Source organism: Bidens hawaiensis, unplaced genomic scaffold, assembly GCF_021521415.1.
Source record: "Bidens hawaiensis isolate Kalapana, Puna unplaced genomic scaffold, B.hawaiensis_p1.1 tig00060228_1, whole genome shotgun sequence".
Lineage (NCBI taxonomy): Eukaryota > Viridiplantae > Streptophyta > Magnoliopsida > Asterales > Asteraceae > Bidens > Bidens hawaiensis.
In genome coordinates, this window is record NW_027500862.1 from 41,576 (window position 1) to 56,755 (window position 15,180).

Genomic DNA, 15,180 nt, shown 5'->3' on the forward strand with positions numbered 1-15,180 from the left:
TTCAAAACTAAGTTTAATACCATATATACAACTCTAAATTTGAATACACCTTTGGAGAAATTGATAGCAGAGAGAAGGGCAGCCTTCATGCAGTAGTAGATTTAGATAGTTTTTTATAGTAAAATAGTCATTATTCTCACTGATTTTTCAGCTACTTTTTCACAACTTATAAAGTTCAACCTGAAAAAAAGATAACAAATAATGAAATGACACATACCAGTTTAAATCAAACGTCAACATAAGGATGATAGTGTGAACCATCCATGGCTTCATCGAGCTAATTCTTGGGAGACGGTTCACATCGTGGGCCTAGATTTTGGATCTGTGAGAATGCATGCCTGTGCTACTTGATAAATACGAGCAACGTCTAATTGAATCATTTTATAAGAAAAATGAGGAAGTCGTGGGTCCAAAACATCTTCAAGTGATGTTTCTGTTGGGACTTATATTTTAGACCGACGCATCGAATTTATATGTGGGTGAAAAATATATTATTTGGTCTCAACCAAGGGTGGATGGCTTGAAGACCAAGTCATGCTAGACTAGTATAAATAGATGTTTTTATTCATTTGTCTAGTATGAGTGACTGTATTGTGTATATGTGAGATTTAGGGTTTTATCCCTTTGAGAGAGTCTCTGCCTCCGGGATGAGCTCTCCTAGTGGCGGCTGATATTTCTTAATCGATTGTATGTATGAATGTATGTATGAGTGTTTCATCTTTGTGTGAATCATTCGGCTAATATTTCATACTACCATTTCTATCTTTTGTGTTTTGATTACAATTGTTCATCCTACTTTATTGTTGATTGTTAATCAAATCAGGCTCTCTCACAATACACCTCATCCGTCCAAACATCTTTCAAGAGTGAATACGAGTGAGATTCGATCCTAACCCTAGACCCGAGCTCCACATCGTCGTTTAATAACGATTATTCACGCTTCCGCACCGGGGCTTGGTTCTGTCAATTGGTATCAGAGCCTGGGTTCCCGAATCGTTCAGACTAACCGCTGAACAGATTCAGTTCGCTCTTGAATCCACCATGGACGTTAAACGATGAAGTTCGTTGAAATTATTTTTGGGGGTTTTGAAATTATTTGATGATTCGGAGAAAAGTATGTGGATTGATGTTTGGGTTGATGACTCGTTTGGAGATCCAACATCAATTTCATGTTTATTTGGTCAGAATGGTCCAGATCTGATGTAACAGTGTTATTTGGCTCGTTTTGGGGCAACACTGTTCATCTGATTATTTCTAGATCTGAAAAGGTTGATTATGATATGAAGATAGGTTTCTTTGATTTCGAGATGACTTGGATGGTGCTACAATGATTTATTTCAGATTACGAAACTTGTTTATGGATCTGAAGAATTAGGGTTTTGTGTGCTCGTGCTCCACAAACAGTAGATGTTTGTTGAAAAATATTGCCGATGGTACAAACTGATAAGGAGAATGTACAAGTCAGAAATGAACATGTACTAGAGGCAATATCATTATGGTTTGTTGCAGCAGATGCAAAGTGAATATTCGAGCAGGTTCTGCAAGGTAAATTCAGTGACTGATGACGCAGAAATGAAGTTTTGATGTCTCGAGCACACTATGAACAAATAAGATTGGACTCGAGTATGGAAAATGACTAAGTGTTGCTTCGAGCACATGATGTGTTTTGCCCAAGCACATCTTTGTTTGGCTCGAGCACAGGTTATTTCGAGCACATCTTATATCGAGCATATCAAATTCTAGCACACTTTGTGAAACCCAGAGCATATCCTTTGTCTTCTCAAGAAAACTATCTTCTTTAAGTGTCACACCCCGACCAAAGGCGGCGGAACATGCCGGGGTGCAACGATTGCTCATAAGCGCATGACACTATTTAAAGCGACAATATTCAACAAACTCATTTCATTTCACAACATCGAAAATGTCACATAACCAAATATTCATAAATCAAATACAACAAAATATAACAAAATATAGCAAATCAAATATTGTTCATTATTGCTAATATCCTAACAGTATTTGTGACGTTTTCTTCACCGAACTCCATAATCAACCTAGATGCAAACCTGTAACATTTCATAAAATAAAGTTTATCAACACAAAGGTTGGTGAGCAATTCATAAGTTTGAACAATAGATATATAGTATGAAAAGCCACAAAACTAGTATACAAAACCATAAATAATAGCTATAAACCTGGATAAATAGTTATTGCTAACAAGTTAGCGACACCCAACTATAAGGGGTTGCCAAATAGTTTAGGATTTTATAGTTATCGTTAATTGCATTACGTTAACGACACCTTGCCATGAGGGGTTTCCAAATGGTCTAGGATTTATAGTTCCACCATCCAAAAGTGATAAACACATAGTCAAATAAGCATAGAACACCAAATCGAGCAATTATTCAAGTAAGGTATACAACAACGTTTGTGGTTTAAGACCCAAGTATAAAACATTTAGTTTAGATAAGTTGAAATGTCACCCCCAAAATAAAGATAGAAAACGGGGTATGAAGTTACTCACGTTCAAGTAATAAACTTGAAAGATTGATTATTTGGAGATTTGCCGGAACGACGAGTTTAACGTATGAAGCCTAAATAAAATAAAGTCTTGGATTTAGAAAGGTTGTCTTGAAGATCTTTAAATAAAATAATTGTTGCAAAAACTAATCAATTAAAGTTCAAGGTTTAAAATGTAACTATTTAAGAATTTATAATAATAACCTTTTTAAAAAATGTAAGTTTGCTCAAAACCGGGTTAAAGTATCTAACCTTAATATTTACTTAACCAATGTTAAGTAATAAGGTGGGGAAAATGCTAAAATGCAAGTTCCATTAGGCTAAAGATACTAAAACGGGTTTTTAACGAGTGTTCGGGTTGTCAGTTCGAGTCTTGACAAATGGTCAAACCGAAAGTCAACTTTCCAAAATATTAATTGTTATGAGATAACTCATTACAACATACTAACACTTAACCAAGTATGTAGATCTATTGTTTAGAAAGAACATTGCACGTTAAGCGAGTGTTCGGTTTTGTCGGTCCAAACTATGTCATGAGATCAAGTTGGATCCAACTATTCCAAGTACTTAAGAAAATAATTAAAATCAGTTTGTAAACTATTTTTTTAAAGAAATATACAAGTCTTGATAGCTAAAAACACACTTGTGTGTCTTAAGCGAGTAAAAGTCGGTATAGTTCGGTTTGGTTCGGTCTCCATCTCACAAATAGTTCATAGATGGTTTCTACATGCCCAAATATCATAGAAATTGTATATTGGTTTATAAATGAAGAAAACTTAAATTTTACAACAAAAAAAGTTAACTACAAGTCTTTTAAGAAAAAGTTTCGGTTTAGTTCGGTTTCCATCTCCCAACGAGTTCATAGATGGATTCCATATGCTTAATATCAAAGAACTTGTAAAAATAATTTTTGAAACTCAAATCTAGCAATAAACATGTTTAAACAACTATTTTAACAAAACTAGTAAACAAAAGTTCGGTTTCCGGTTTGGACTAGTTTCGGTTAAACCGAGGTTAGTCTTATACAAACCCACACCATGGAAATTTGTAAATAAGATGAACAAACTAAAGGGTTAGAAGTTAGTCATAAGTGATATGTATAATAAGTTATGTGTGTGTAAATATATATCAAGAACACGAAGTCCTCCATGAAGCATTGCCTTATGACATTCGAAACTTAATCAACCAAAGTCAGTGAAGTAACAAATAAAGGAAACAAGGGGTGTGTATTATATATATTTTGTACCACCATATTCAAGAGTTAGTAATGTTATATGAACAAGTTAGAATGAAAGACTATAGTTAGTTTGACTTGAGAAGTCAAAACTTCAAGAATACATAAGAAATAACAACCTTGAATCTATGGAGTTTTGAGAGAGTTTTTGGAGATGTAGCAAGAGTAAAATGAAGAAGATGGGTGTGTATATATAGGGAAGGAGTGAAGGGTTGGGTATAAAGATTCTTTTATGGTTTGCATAAAAATGGGTATGTTTAAATGGTCAATCAATGCATAATATAAAAAAAATCAATATTTTATATATTTTATATATTTTAAATGACAAGATCCAATATTTTATATATTTGAAATGTTCGGGGTTACAAACGGGTCGGGTTTACATAACAAAAGTGACCCGAAATTGACGAATGTCACATTAAGTCTCGAGCACACTTTGTTATTTATTCGAGCAGATTTTTTTTTCGAGCATACTTTGTTTTGTCTTGAACAATTATGCTTGTGAAGAGAAAACTCAAGTTTGTGTCGAGCACACCCTTGCTCCCGAGCATACTTTTGCTTCCGAGCATGTTTGGTGGAAAATGAAAAAGCACTAAGTAATCCGAGCACACTTTTGTTTCCGAGCACTAAGTAATCCGAGCACACTTGTACTTCCGAGCACACTTTGTGCTAGTTGAAAATTGAAAAAATCACAAGTGTTTTGATTTCCGGGTACACTTTATGCTAGTTAAGTGCTTCCGGGTACACTTTGTGCTAGTGCTAAAATTGAAAAATCACAAATGTTTTGCTTTCCGGGTACACTTTGTGCTAGGAAAGTTACTCCGAGTACACTTTGTGCTAGGAAAGTGCTCCCAGCACACTCTGTGCTAGGAAAGTGCTCCCAAGCACACTTTGTGCTAGGAAACAGAGTTTGATAAATATTTCAAAGTTTTGAAGAAACTTTTGAGATTTTTGGTACCGTTGACCGTTTGACCAAGCTGTTCTCTACGGAAGATATATACCAGGGGTATTTTGGTAATTTTTCTCCAATCATCAACAAGCTTATGGAATTCAAACCTCATCCAATTTCACGACTTCATCAAAAGCTTTACAAGAACAAGTGCTGACCAAGCTTAAGGATTTAATCACTTTTAGTGTCAACCAACTTTTAAATATGTTTATCTGAGATTTTACAATCTTGATGAGGATGATCAAGATTGTTTCACCCACACTTGATTTGAAGACACATTTATTAAAGACAATTGCAACGAAATTGAGGGAGTAAAAATCTTTGAATTTCATTGCAAATGGCATACTTCAACTCAAGTAAAAGACTCAATATAAGGAAAAGTTGATCAAGATCAATAATCCCAGGTCTGTCTGAGATGTTTCATCAGTTGTAAATTTTCAGATTTCCTAGTACGGAAGAGAAGATAGAGTCATCACGAGTAACAATGTTGAAATGATGATTAGTAGAGTCTAACCTCCTATGAAATAGTCACTTGAACAGTCAAGAACGGGTTATGGTTGAACTTGAATGCTATCTTAATTCAGGGAATGGTTTGAAGATAATTTACAGGGGAAGAAACAGATTTGAAGAATGGAAGATTATTTGATGATCACAATGAGTTTATTTATTTTTGTGATAACCTTGTTACATGAAGTTGATCTTTGAAGTTCAAAGCCTCGTTCATATGCCCATACAACTATATCCAAAAGTGGTATAAGAGTGATGATTCGAAATGAACAATGGGAGAAGCTTAACGTGAGGGGGAGAATTTCAATGAAAGACAACGAGTTATGAGGTGATCATAGAAGAAATTCGATGGCATCGGTCTAAGGGGGAGATTGTTGGGACTTATATTTTAGACCGATGCATCGAATTAATCTTTGGGTGAAAAATATATTATTTGGTCTCAACCAAGAGTGGATGGCTTGAAGACCAAGTCATGCTAGACTAGTATAAATAGATGTTTTTATTCATTTGTCTAGTATGAGTGACTGTATTGTGTATGTGTGAGATTTAGGGTTTTATCCCTTTGAGAGAGTCTCTGCCTCCGGGATGAGCTCTCCTGGTGGCGGCTGATATTTCTTAATCGATTGTATGTATGAATGTATGTATGAGTGTTTCATCTTTGTGTGAATCATTCGGCTAATATTTCATACTACCATTTCTATCTTTTGTGTTTTGATTACAATTGTTCATCCTACTTTATTGTTGATTGTTAATCAAATCAGGCTCTCTCCAAATACACCTCATCCGTCCAAACATCTTTCAAGAGTGAATACGAGTGAGATTCGATCCTAACCCTAGACCCGAGCTCCACACCGTCGTTTAATAACGATTATTCACGCTTCCGCACTGGGGCTCGGTTCTGTCAGTTTCTTGACCACCAGAATTGCTTAGTGATGATAGGAGTTCTCTCGGATGCTTTCCTCAAATTATTTCAATTGCCAGCACACCAAAGCTATACACGTCACATTTTTCGGTCACAACCATGCTATATGCAAGTTCTAATTGATCATGCCAAAATATTGTTAGCAAAGTTTTTTAGTGCTTATAGAATAAAAGGAAGCAATTAGATTCTATGCAGATGCCTGGAGCAATGTATCCTAAAGTTCCTGCAACTATGGTTTGGTTGGACGAGTCAGGATCGAGCAACCTGGCTGCTCCAAAGTCTGCAACAAATCCTTCCATCTCCGTGTTCAAGAGAATGTATTGCTTGATATGTCGCAATGAACGATAGGTGGGCTGCAATCATGATGCATGTATGCCAAAGCATGGGCTACATCCTTAATGATTTTCACCCTCTTCATCCAATCCAATTCAACAGCTAATTCCTTGTTCCTCAATGCACAAAATAGGCTCCCCCTTTCCATGTATTCATATACAAGGAAGTTGCATTTGTTATGAAAACAAAAACCATAGAGTTTCACAATATTTTTGTGCCTTAAGTTTGTTAGCACTTGAACTTCATTCTTGAAACTCTGGTTAAATGTTGGTTGCTCAGCTTCAAACCGATGAAGTTTCTTCAAAGCAAATGTTTTACCACTAGGTAGTTTCGCTTCGTATACACTACCATAGCCACATGTTCCTATACAGTATTTGAGGTCAAAATCCTCTGTAGCAGTAATGAAGTCTTCATATGCAATGCAACCATCATAATTCAATATCGAGCATACATCTCCATGTTCTTTCGTTTCCAGCTGAATTATATTCGTGGAAGCCTTGGGATGATAGTAACACACATAACCAAGAACAAATAAGGAGACTACAATAAACGGAACAAAAATGGATATATAGAGTGGTATCTTCTTCCTCAAAGAATGACCATGAACGATTTTAGTGAGATGATTTTGAGATAAGTTTAAGAACACCAAGTTTGGAAAATCCGAAACTTGAAGTGTTTCTCCGACAAAATCATTACTACAGACGTATAGATACTCTAAGTAATTGCAAGCACTTAGTCCCGAGATACCACCAGTCAGTAGATTCATAGAAATGTCTAAATGTTGGAAATTGCACGGCTTTTTAAACGTATTCCCAGAAAACTGGTTGGATGAAAAATCAAGATAAAAGAGTCTTGACACCATACCAAATTCAGGATGAATCAGACCCACAAGATTGTTATGGTTAAGGTCGATGTTTTGTAAGTTCAGATATGCTATTTGTAGAGGTATCGGGCCATTGATGTTGTTCATTGAAAGGTTTAATAGTTTCGGGTTGCTTAGATTACCAAAAGATGAGGTAATTGGACCATCAAGTTTGTTGTCACCTAGGTTTAGTGTTTCTAGCTTTTGCATGTTACTTAGTTCCTTTGGAATTGATCCATTGAGTTGATTTGTGCTCAAGTCTAGGGTAGTTAGATTGGCCATGTAACCAAAAGATGGATCGATTGGGTCCGTTAATTGGTTTAGGCTAAGATCCAGAATAACCAAATTTTCCAAGATCCTCATTTGAGATGGTAAAATTCCTGTGGAATTTATGTAGGAAAGTTCAAAAGATGGGAGGATTGGACTGGTAAATTGGTTTTGACTGAGATATAGAAATAGCAAACTTTTCACACTCCATATCTGTGTAGGAATAATTCCAGTGAACTGGTTATTCGAAAGATCAAGGAATTCTAAACGATAAAGATTCGCGAGGGGAGCAGGTAACCTAGTTCCAGTAGGAATAGGACCAGAAAGTTTGTTATCACTTAGGTCCAACGTTTTGAGACTTTGCAAGTTACAAATCTCAGCTGGGATGGACCCATTCAGTTGGTTTTTGCTCAAGTCTAGGTGGCTGAGATTAGTCATGTAACGAAAAGATGATTGGATTGGACCAGTAAATTGGTTTTCACTAAGATCCACCAAAACCAAATTCTTTAATTTCCCAATCTGAGATGGGATAACACCAGTGAAATAATTACTAAATAGATCAAGTTCTACCAATTTTGTGAGATTTGTGAACGAAACAGGAAATTGACCGGTGAGATGACTTTGGCTGAGTTGAAGGTGGGTTATATTTGATAACAAACCTATATGATCTAGTATGCTTCCTACAAGCATGCAGTTTCTAAGAAGAAGGCGTTCGAGATTCGGAAATGAAACAAAATCTAGGCCTCCTTGTTCACCTGCACCTTGACAGTAATGGTCTATGTAAATCACACTACCTGCTTCGTTGCATTTGATCCCAGACCATGCACAATGATCTAAATCAGGTCTTTCTCCCCACCAATTATTTGCATACAAAGCGTTTGCTTCCCGTGTTCGGTTGAAATCATTAGCAGTTATTTCTGATGACATGAACACAAGCATTAAAAGCACAATGACACTATGGATAGGCATAGGACACATTGTATCTGTTTATAATAAACCAGTGAAGAATTTATATTTTATAGTAACTGATTATTGTGCTGATGAAAATAGGTCATTAAGAATCATTAAATATACGAACACTTAAAATGGACGCGTAATTTGGAAGTCCAGAGAAAAGAATAGACGTCACGTCAGTCAAGCTTCTTCTTGAACTTTGAAGAAGATTCCTTCCAAATTTTCTAACCCCTTGGTCGGGTTATCTTTTGACATGATTTATAGACTATAGTGTAATTAAAGAGATTCCAAATCCATCAATTTCTTTATTTTGACAAATTAATTTAGCTTAATGTTACATCTTTTATTGAGGTTAGTGAAAATTATTAAAAAAAACTTATAAAAGCATTATGTATTACAAAAAAGATATACGTTTTTACACAATCATCCAAATTTTTTATTTTTTGGATTATTATCTTATCTTAATCTTGATCATAAATATATATAAATAAAACATTTAAAAGTTCTCTCGTTGTTTCCTACGTTCTTTCAAACCACCAGATTGTTTTATTTGTAAAAAGAGACTTCTCATGCATTTAACCCGAATTCACAGGTATGGGTCTTACCAAACCCAGATAGCCCTTAAACAGGTTATAATATCTTATAAAATTAAAAATTAATTTCACAAAATATTTGAATTAAAATATAATATGCTAAAATTAAATATCTGATTTAAAAAAATGTATAAATATTATAAAAGAATAATGTAAAACAATCCCTTAATACAGGGGATAAAAGCTAGTATTTTGATAATCCAATCTTCAACATCTAGTATGGATGAGTCGAAAGTCACGAGACCCAAAATTTTATTTCCTACTTCTAAGTTTCAGGTAGGCAATCCGGTTCAGGTCGGGTCAAATATTTATTATTTCATATAAATATTATATCCAGGATATTTATATAAGTAGGAAGAAAATAATGAAGAGTTTTATATTTATAGGAAAACTAGTATAATGACCCAAATAACCCAAACTAGGTGTTGATGTTGTTGGCAGTTGTATGGCATATTAACCTGTGTGGAGCGGCTGTGAGTCGAGGTGAATTCAGTTGTTGTTGGGTTACGGCACCGAAAATAAATCAAAATTAAATAAAATTTTGTTAATGGTTAAATACAACAAATTAACATAACAAAAACAATACGTTGTGGTGGCGAACCTGACGCGAAGGTATTGAGTTACGGCACCGAATTAAAGAAAAAAATAATTTTTTCTACACTACAACAAATTAACATGTTTGAAACAAAAAGGAAAAAAACTAAGGTGAAAAAAAAACCAAGGAATCGATGAAAAAAGAGAATACCAAAAAATAGCACTAAATAAATTCACGTTACGACGAACCAATACAAGTTCAATCGGTATTGATGGTAAAAAAAACTACGCGCTGTGGTGGCGAATCAGAAAAAATAAATTAACTTGTGTGTTACGACGATAACCAATGCAAATTCGATCAGTATTGACGGTATTAATCATAAACATTAATTAATAAGCTAAATAAATAATAATTGACATATGAATCAAGCAATGAAAACAAACAAGAAAAAAAAACTCTCACTAAAAAAACTATCATTACCTAATTAACATGTAAGACTCGAAACAGCGTAGAAGCAAGAAATCAAAACCCACTTTAATATATCACACCAAACCATCACAACAAAGAAGCTTCGTTAAAGGTTGGAAATAAATTCATTTAAATTATTGGTAAATTTCATAAAAATAGTATGTGGCTCCGACAAATCAATATTTATCTTTTATAGGTAAATTTCATAAAAAAAGTATGTGGCGCCGACAAATCAATATTTATCTTAGGCTGAGGGGTGTGGGGCTTCAACGGAGGCGCTAGAGCCCCTCCGCTCGCGCCCCCAGGCGCTAACACCACACCACCGGGGCGCTAGCGGGGGCGCTAACGGGGCGCTAGCGCGAAAAAACATGCAGGCGTGAGCTGGTTAGCGGGAGAAGAGAGAGAGGAGCACACCTTTTGAGGTATTTTGGACCGTTGGGAGCCGAAAAAAACAAAAAAAAAATATATTTTCTATATAGGTTTACGGAAAAGAGCTGTTGAGCTCATATTAAATTAAAAAAAAAAATATTTTCTTAAACTATAAATATATACCTTTATAAAATATACTTCATTTCACAATTATACACCTTTCCTCCTAAAATCCTCTCAAAACTAACACAAAAAAATGTCGTTGTTTGAATATATTTATGAAAAAATAAAAAAAAAAATTTCGCTGGAGCCCCTGCTGGAGCCCCTCCACACCAGGGGCCAGGGCTCCAACGGGGGCTCCAACAATCCCCTTATCCAGTTTCTCTCTCTACCACACGTCATAATATTATTGGTTGAAGCCCCCACTAAAGCCCCCATTAAAGTCCCCCACACCCCTCAGCCTTATATATAATAAATGGGGTTTCTCCATATTAGAGGTAATTGTTCCAAGCTAAAGTAGATTATTGACTTTTAGTGTAATGTTCAACCACCACCACCACCACCGCCATCCCAAAGTTTCCACCCACAACGGCGATTCCATGTAAAAGGAACGAAGGTTGATTATTGAGTAACAATACGACTAACCAGTCAAAAATGAAGCATGACGGGGTCCTCGGTAACAGTGGCGATGGCAAAAAGCCGATGACCTAACCTGGTGTCTGAATTCTCCAACAAATGTTAGAAAAAGCCATAAGCAGTGTACAAACATTTCAAGCGTAAAGTACAACCCATAATGCACAACTTTAGATGAAATGTATAGATACTAGTATTTACAATCTACGTGTTGCGGCGGAGCTATCAAACTGCACTAAAAATATACGTAAATACGTTAATCCGCGCACATATGTTGTACGTGTCAACTTGCGCATGAAATGTAAATAAAAATTTTGTTATGTATTCTAATGGTACTCTATATGGTCTAGTCAAATTTTATAATTAAAAGAGTGTATTAATGTATAAAACAAAATAAGTTTCAAAATATTTCTTTTATTGTTATGAAAATAAATTTATAGATATTGTGTATATAATTTGTTATTATAGGTGTGAAAGTTATGAAAGATAATATAAAATAAAATTTGCAATAACAAAAGTATGCAGCTTATAAATTATGTGTAATTTTAATTAACAATTTATTTGTTAAATGATATATAACAAAAAATAGTTTTGTATAATAAATATTTTTATTAGCAATAATAAGTGTTGAAGAAATATTATATTCAATTTGTTTCGGTTCGTGTCTTACGATGCATGAATGTAACATCCTGAAATTTCTAAAATAATATTTTATATGTTATTGCGTCGGGGAAATAATTGAGTTAGTTTAATAATAATAATAATAAATATGAAAGGATAAGTAGGCTTTTTAGATGGAATAAGTTATGGACTAACAACGAAAGATGGGTCATAGGTCCATGGGATTAAGGGAGTGTAAACACCCCTTTAAACCCTAATCCTTTTCATTTCCATCCATCTTATCTTTCAAGAATCTCTACACACTCTAAAAACACACACATAGCCACCATATACGGCCTTGAGGAAAGGGAGAGATCCAAGACCATAAACCAAGATAAGGTTGATAGATCTTGGACATTTAAGCAAGATACAAGATCTATTGTGTTCATAACCAAGATAACCGTGACCTAACGAACACGTAAAGGTAAGTTCTTTACCTTTAAAGGTTATGTTTTTATGAACGGTTTGCTATAAAACTTGACCCTAGAGTAGATCAGGTATAAATGAACCATAAAGTTATAAACTTGATGTTAAAATGGAGATAACGAACTATTGGATAATTATGGTTCATAAAAGAAACCCTAAATCTAGCCTTAGACATTTCTAGCCATAAAGGTTCAAGATTTATGGTCACTCGGGTCAAGTTTTGGCCGAAAACGGTTAAGGAAAATATGTAAGGGTTGATACCGAGCCATAATAAGGTGTTAGGGTTAAAAACGAGTAAAAATAATGATATTAAAGGATCAACCCATGGCCAAATATTCAGCTTGTTCGATTACTTTTATTGAATTCGCTTACTTTGTAATTTGATTACTTTGATGGAATTCGCTTACTTATGATAACTCGATTACTTTTACTTACATATGAACTCGATTACTTAAAGAACTCGATTACTTTAAAGAACTCGATTACTTTTACTTACATATGAACTCGATTACTTAAAGGACTCGATTACTTTAAAAGAACTCGATTACTTTTACTTACATATGAACTCGATTACTTAAAGGACTCGATTACTTTTGGAACTCGCTTACTTATCAAACTCGATTACTTTTTGAACTCGTTTACTTATCAAACTCGTTTACAATATCTTGAGACTCGATTACAATGATTCATTAGCTTACAATGTTCATTAGCTTACAATTCATGCATTAGATTACAATGTATCAATGGATTACAATCTATCATTATATTACAATGTATCATTGGATTACAATCTATCATTAGATTACAATGTGATCATTAGATTACAATGTGATCATTAGAATACAATGTATACAAATACATTATGACTTAAGGATGAGGATGAAATATTCTAAGTAATTGTAATCTAAAACCAGACCATTAGAATAGACCAGACTTAGACATTTTGGCTGAGATATGAATAATATGATAAGGACAAGTATTGATGCACGTGATTAATATACAGTTAGCAGAGCTTAGTTAAAGAAAGGAATAACAATGAACGGAGAACGTAACAGAATCTATGTGAGTTTCTAGCCCCATTCATCGTTAAAAACCACACATTTTGTACCATAAAGGTAATGTCTCCAGATTTTGAGAGCAAAAATGACGGCACCAAGTTCGAGATCATGAGTCGTATAGTTCTTCTCGTTGACCTTAAGTTGCCTTGATGCGTATGCGATGACTTGACCTCGTTGCATGAGAACACAACCAAGGCCTTGATGGGATGCATCACAAAATACAACAAAATCGTCGTTTCCATCGGGAAGGGTTATAATAGGAGCATTGCAAAAAATGTCCTTGAGAGTACAAAAGGCTTCCTCTTGCTTCGAACCCCAATCGAAGGGTTGTCCCTTATGGGTGAGAGAGGTAAGAGGCAAAGAGATCTTAGAAAAATTCCGAATGAAACGCTGATAATATCCGGCCAAACCGAGGAAGGATCGAATTTCCGTGGGAGTCGTTGGAGTTTTTCAATCCTTAACGACCTCAATTTTAGCGGGATCAACATGAATACCTTTGTCGTTTACGATATGTCCCAAAAATTGAACTTCCTCGAGCCAAAATTCACATTTGGAGAATTTGGCATAAAGTTGTTCGTTTCTAAGGAGTTCGAGAATGGAACGCAAATGATGTTCATGTTCGGCTTTGGATTTAGAAAAGATAAGGGTGTCATCGATAAAGACAATAACGAATTTATCAAGGAATGGTTTGCAAACGCGGTTCATGAGGTCCATAAATACCGCGGGTGCATTTGTTAACCCGAAGGGCATAACCAAAAATTCAAAATATCCATATCGAGTACGGAAAGCGGTTTTAGGAATGCCTTCTTCGCGAACACGCAATTGATGATAACCCGATCGAAGATCAATTTTGGAGAAACAAGTTGCGCCTTGAAGTTGGTCGAACAGGTCGTCGATACGTGGCAATGGATAACGATTTTTAATAGTAAGCTTGTTGAGTTCACGATAATCAATGCACATACGAAACGAACCATCCTTCTTTTTCACGAAGAGAACGGGAGCGCCCCAAGGAGAAGAGCTTGGACGAATGAAGCCTTTATCGGAAAGTTCTTCGAGTTGGTTTGATAGTTCTTGCATTTCCGACGGGGCTAGACGATAAGGAGCCTTGGCCACGGGCATCGTGCCGGGCACATGATCGATTTGGAATTCAATCGGACGAACGGGAGGAAGACCGGTAACATCATCGGGAAAGACATCAAGGAAATCACGAACGATAGGAATATCTTGGATCTTCCTTTCCTTTTTGTCTTTTGTCACCGAGAGAGCTAGAAACAGAACGTACTTTTGGCGTAAGTACTTTTGCGATTGAGCACACGACATAAGGTTTAGCCTTCGTGACGTTGTGTTTCCAAAGACCTTAAGAATTTTACCGTTGACGAGCGGGATGCGAATGAATTTATTAAAACAAACGACTTCGGCACGGTGCAAAGATAACCAATCCATGCCTACTATGACATCGAAGCTACCCATTTGCATCGGGATGAGATCGATGGATAATTTATGCTTAGAAAGAATAAGAGAACAATCGCGGACGACGGAATTGATGGTTATAGAATTGCCATTGGCGACTTCAACAGAGAACGGTCGGGAAAGCTTAATTCGAGGCATCGCAAGTTTCGACTCAAATTTCAAAGAAATAAAACTTCTATCGGCACCGGTATCAAATAAAATAGAAGCCAAATGATAGTTCACCAAAAACATACTGTTCACAACATCGTTTGCCACTTGAGCTTGATTTGCATTCATCATAAAAGCTCGCCCTTGATTACCATGGTTGACTTGAGGTGCTTGTTGTGGAGGTGGAGGTGGTGCTTGGATTGCTTGGATGGGTTGGATGAGTGGTGCATTGAGTTGGGGAATTTGGGGTTGATAGGTTTGGACTTGGTAAGC

At 35.6% G+C, this 15,180-nt stretch overlaps 1 pseudogene; it reads right to left on the reverse strand.

Annotated features, from left to right (window-relative positions):
• Positions 1 to 269: 269 nt before the first annotated feature.
• LOC143602956 (uncharacterized) lies at positions 270 to 13,151 on the reverse strand (annotated as a pseudogene).
• Between the last annotated feature and the right edge of the window lie 2,029 nt (positions 13,152 to 15,180).